A 5,915-nucleotide genomic window follows, 5' to 3' on the forward strand; every position below is an offset into this window, starting at 1 on the left:
CGTATTTCCTGCAATCAAGTTTGGTGCGGTTTACTTTGAGTTTGTATCTATTGTGTGCTCTTGTGTTGTTATGGTTGAAGCTGAAGTATTCATTGACAGGTAGGACATTGCAATGTATGATTTTATATACCATGCTTAAGTCAGACCGAAGACGGCGTAATTCAAGGTTTTCAAGTTCTAGAATTTCAAGTCTGGTGGCATAAGGTATTCTACAACGAGTAGAGGAGTGGAGAACTCTTCTTGTGAAATATTTCTGGACTTTCTCAATTGTGTTAACCGCTTCAAACTTGATTGCAGAAAGTATGATTTCAGCAACAGAGGGGTCAATGCCTGGAATGCACTACCTGACTCTGTTGTTACATCCTCAAACCCCCACTCCTTTAACCTCAGACTATCCACTCTTGACCTCACCCCGTTCCTAAGAGGTCTGTAAGGGGGCGTGCATAAGTACACCATCGTGCCTCCCGTCCCTGTCCTATTGTCCACATTTATTTGTACCTATTTCCTGTATTCTTACTCATGTTTATACTTATACCTATTATCTTGTAAGCGATTGACAAATAAATAAAAAAAATATCCACCCCAATCCAAGCCATTCTGGGCTTGGTCTTTCCTGGTAAGGTAAAGGACGTTTACAACTCCCCCTAAACTCCTTCCCCATGTGCCTATTGTCTCCCAATCTTTGTCCTTTGGCTACTCTACATCCTGCATTGTGAGGCAACAAGCAGCCCCTGAACCAGAGGTGGTATTCAGCAGGTTCTGACCAGTTCTGGAGAACCGGCAGCAGAAATTTTGAGTAGTTCGGAGAACCGGCAAATACCACCTCTGACTAGAGATTTGACAGTATCCTTCCCCTGCTACATCCACCAAGCCATGCACACAGAACCGGTAGTAAAAAATATTGAATCCCACCACTGCCCAGAACCATATGGCTCTGGGACTGCTTGCCATATCCCAGAAAGCCTCAGCCACCCCTGTAAGTGTCAACCCACCCCAGCATGCATCGATTCATTTGCCCAGGTGCCTTCTTCTCCCAGTTCCCTATATCAACCTTTCATGTTTTACACCCAACTGCCACAACCAGAACAGAAGTGCCTTTGCTCTCTCCTTTTCAAACCCATTGTCACTACGTTACCCCACCCCCAAGCACGTCAACTTCTCCAGCTTCCTACACTGTGGCTCCTCAAGGCATGGCACCAAGCTACAGTACCCACGAAGCCCCAGAAAGTGCCAGCAAATGTTTTGTTTGCTCAGCTACCTTCTCTACCAAATTGGTTGCCCAGACCAACCTTTCACCTTTTGCACCCAGCCACCGTGGCCATATTGGACAAAGGAGAAGCACCCCGCCGCTTTGCTTTGCTGCAACCCAGCCTCTTCTCACTGAACATTTACTACGGTTGTCTCCCTGACCCTTGTGCTGATTTGGGAATGCTGTGCTGTGTTCGAAATGCTGAGCTATCTCGTAATCCGTAAGACGGTGACTTAATTTCCCTAGCAACCCAGCCATTTCACAGGCTTCAATTCCACGTTCCAGATCTCCAGGCCAGATGGCAGGGCCCTATTTTTCAGGCCCTTCCAGAAGGCCAGCAAGCGTGGATCCAGTCTGATCTTAGTGCAAATGATGTTCCAAGAGGCAACTGCCACATCAGAAAAGCTCTCTTCTTGCATCCTGTTAAATGCCGTTGCTTTGCGGATGGGACCTACCTCGCCTTCCTGCTGCATCTGGAAGCTACATGCTGATTGTGAAATCACACCTACCTATCCCATTGGCAATATCTGAAAGAACCCAGCTCCATAACATGTAAAACTTTATAGTTCATTTACCAGCACCGTCAGTTAGACCTAGAAGCAAACTAGTAGCTTGGGAAGTAGAAGCATAATGTGTGTTGATCTAGATTAGGGGTGTCAAACTCGATTTCATTGAGGGCTACATCAAGGTTGTGTTTGACTGTGGGGGACCAGGGTGGGTGTGGCCAAGGTAGGTGTGGCCAGCTCCATGTCACTTGTGTCGGGTGCACCTGTGGCGGCCCAAGTGCTTTGCCAGCAAAAACGGGCTCCGTTTTCGGCAACGATGGCCTCCTGCAACCCTCTGCCAGTGAAAACGGAGGTCAGGAGGGCTGCCCATGGCCCTCCCAAACTCCATTTTCACTGGCAGAGGCACCACATGTTGGTCCTTTGCTGTTTCCAGGGTGGCCCCGTGGGCCAGATGTGAGCACCTTGTGGGCTGGATCTGGGCCCTGGACCTTGAGTTCGACACCCCTGATCTAGATGCACACATCACTTTCTGTGCCTCCGTATTTTGTACCAGTTGAAGCTTCCAGACATTCTTCAGGAACAACTTCCTGCAGAGCATGTTACAGTAATCCATACAGGACATAATCAGGCCATGAATGACTGAATATAAGTCTATGAATCAACACAACATAGTTTATTAATTTAGTTAACAAATTTATATAGCCATCCAGTTCACACCTAGGTGACTCCAGGCATCTTAAATTGCACAAAGATCCTCCTGTTCACACCTGCCACCTGCTCATTGCTCTTCCTGCTTCCCAGAATGAGTGTAAAAAATGAATTTTGTAGTAAACCTGCATTCCCTACATTCCCTAGAATGTTAATAGAATTTTGGACACTTTTGATATATAAGGGTTTCAATGCTATGCAGTGTAAGACACTGAGTTGATACAAATTCAGCCTGGTACATGTTTTACAACCACAGTTTATTTTGTTCAACTTTCATACTAAGCCATAATACAGTTTGGTTCAGTATGTTAGTATTCAGTCACTTCTTTAAAATCAAAGGAGAAAATATTTTCATGTCTAGCTAATGTGTACATCACTGGGGAGAGCAACATACTTACATATAGATTTTTCAAATATTACCAATACTGACTACACACACACAGCATACTTATCTGCGTTCAGGTTCCCCACACACAAGGTACTGGATCTGAAGTGTGGCATAATTCTAGTTCTCAAATTTGACACAATCATAACTCTGTAAAATGATCAACCTCACCCCATCTCTATTAATAAAACAAAAGTGTTAACTGGAGTTAGGATTGAACAAGGAAGGAACATGCCACTTAATCTTCACAATGTAGGATTTCTCACTTAAAATTTGATCTGGGAGCCTGAGGAGTAAAACCCAGAGTGAATTCTGCTTTGCCTGGACAATAAAATGTGACTTCTGTCAAAACCTACTCTTACTTTGCCTAGCATCTCTGCAGTTGGCCTGAATAGGCTCAACGGCAAACAAAATTTTACAGTCCTTCTACTTTGCCTGTATAGGCCTGTTATTATTATTATTTTTTAAACAATCTTGTGGCCTTCCTCTAAGATACTTGCAATCTTCCTAAGGAGGGCAAGACTAAGAGTTTGAAATCCTTTACAAAAGGCGTGTTGTCACATGATCCATGATTGGACTATTTTTGCTATTTTATTTATTTTTATTTATTTGATTTGTCAATCGCTTACAAGATAATAGGTATAAGTATAAACATAGTTATGAATACATGGATACATATAAGAAAAATAAAAGAAACAATAGGACAGGGATGGTAGGCACATTGGTGTGCTCTTAGGAAAGGGGTGAGGTCAATATAGACAGTCTAAGGTTAAAGTTTTGGGGGTTTGGGGAAGAAACCACAGAGTCAGGTAGAGTATTCCAGACATTGACCACTCTGTTGCTGAAGTCGTATTTCCTGCAATCAAGTTTGGTGCAGTTAACCTTGAGTTTGTATCTATTGTTTGCTCTTGTATTGTTATGGTTGAAGCTGAAGTATTCATTGACAGGTAGGACATTGCAATGTATGATTTTATATACTATACTTAGATCGGACTGAAGGCAGCATAGTTCTAGGTTTTCTAGGTCTAGAGTTTCGAGTTTGGTGGCATAAGGTATTCTGCAATGAGTAGAGGAGTGGAGAACTCTTCTTGTGAAATATTTCTGGTCTTTCTCAACTGTGTTAATATCTGATACGTAATGTGGGTTCCAGACTGATGAGCTGTATTCAAGTATTGGTCTAGCAAATGTTTTGCTCTAGTTAGTACTGAGATATTACCAGAGAAAAAGCTATGTAGGATTAGGTTAACAACTCTTAATGCTTTTTTGGCTGTGTAGTTACAGTGGGCTCTAGCACTTAAATCATTAGAGATGAGTACTTCAAGGTCCTTGACAGAGTTTGAATCATCAACAAGGTCTTGACTATTCAGCTTGTATTTTATTTTCTGATTTTTTTTGCCAATATGTAAGACAGAGCATTTATTTGTTGAGATTTGAAGTTGCCATTTGTTTGACCATTCTGATACATAGTTGAGGTCTTTTTGAAGGGTAGCAGTATTGTTTATCATGTTGAATAGCTTTACGTCATCAGCGAAGAGAATGCAGTTGCTCTTAATATGATCACAGAGGTCATTTATGTAGAGTATGAAGAGAGTTGGTCCTAGAACACTGCCTTGGGGGATACCCACTCTTGACAGGTACAGAATTTGCTAAGATACTCCCAATTTTGACCATTTGCTGTCTGTTTGACAGGAATGCTTCTATCCAGTTATGCAGGTGTCCAAAGATACCATAAGATTTTAGTTTTAGGAGTAGTTTCTTGTGTACCACTGAATCAAAGGCTTTACAGAAGTCTATGTAGGTTGTGTCTATTGCTTTGCCCTGATCAAGTTGTGTAGTCCATATGTTTTTGCAGTGTAGGATTACAGGATAGTTTTTTTCTGAAACCAAATTGTAGGTTGTTTGTCTCTAAGTGGAGGATAATGGATTGGTTAATAATTGATTCCATGACTTTACAGATGACGCAGCATAAAGAGATTGGTCTGTAATTTTCAACTAGGCTGGGCTCTCCCTTTTTGAAGATGGGGATGACCGCCACTTGTGACCATAGGTTTGGCAAGGAGCTGGTCCTGAAAGATTTTTCAAAGATTATGCTTAGAGGTTCAGCTATGGCAGTGGATAGCTTTTTTAAGAAGTAGACACATATTTCATCCAGTGCAATAGATAGAGATGGTTTTAGATTGCATAGTGCTTTTTCAACATTGTCTTCTGTAAAATTGATATGTATTAGATCATTGCAGTTGTCTGTGGTTTGACTAGGAAATACTGGGCTTGATCCATTGCTGTTTACCTATACTGAGCCAAAGAATGTGTTAAAAGAGGTTGGCTTTGATGGTGTTGTTGTTGCAATCTTTACCATATTTAACATATTTGGTGACTATCTTTTCAAGCAGCACCCCACACGAACCGAAGAGCCATATCGGAGAAAACAGAAACAACGCAGTATTGAGGGAGTCCTTGAGGTGGTCTCTGAGTTCAATAGTTTTCTTTCAGACATTTCATTACCCAAACTAGATAACATCATCAGTGCTAGGCATGTTAGCTAGTTTGGGTAAGGAAACGTCTAAAAGAAAACAAACTCAGAGTGACAGCATCAAGGTTCCCCAATTTCAGCCACAACCACACAATTTCTGAGCCACAAATATTCTTTATTAAAGCAGTATTGTCAATGGTAAGAGACGCACATCGCCGTTTCCATTAAGCGGGGGCGGGGGGGACATTCCTCGGATCTGGACTCCATCGCCTCATAACTGAAGTCTGAGGAAAGCCTGGGTAAACGATCCTGTGCCCTCCCCAACCCCCCCTCCCTCTCCCCAATCACGTTAGCGGCTCCCTCTCCAGCTTCGCCTCGCGAACGAGCATCCCCCCGCCTCGCGCCTCGCCGCCCCCCTCCTCCCCCGCCCCTTCATATACAACGAGCCGCTGCAGGAGCGCCGCCTGTTTTATGGGCCGGTCGCGCGCGCGCGAGCGAGCGCCCCCGCCCGCCTCGCGCCGGCAGGTGACTGATTGGAGGTTGGTTCACGCGCGCAATCTTGCCAGGAGCAGCGGTTGGTCAGGCGGCTGACCGGCC

This window comes from Notechis scutatus, chromosome 3 (genome assembly GCF_049901735.1).
Source record: "Notechis scutatus isolate UNSWTSFEM ecotype Mainland chromosome 3, rNotScu1.2, whole genome shotgun sequence".
NCBI lineage: Eukaryota > Metazoa > Chordata > Lepidosauria > Squamata > Elapidae > Notechis > Notechis scutatus.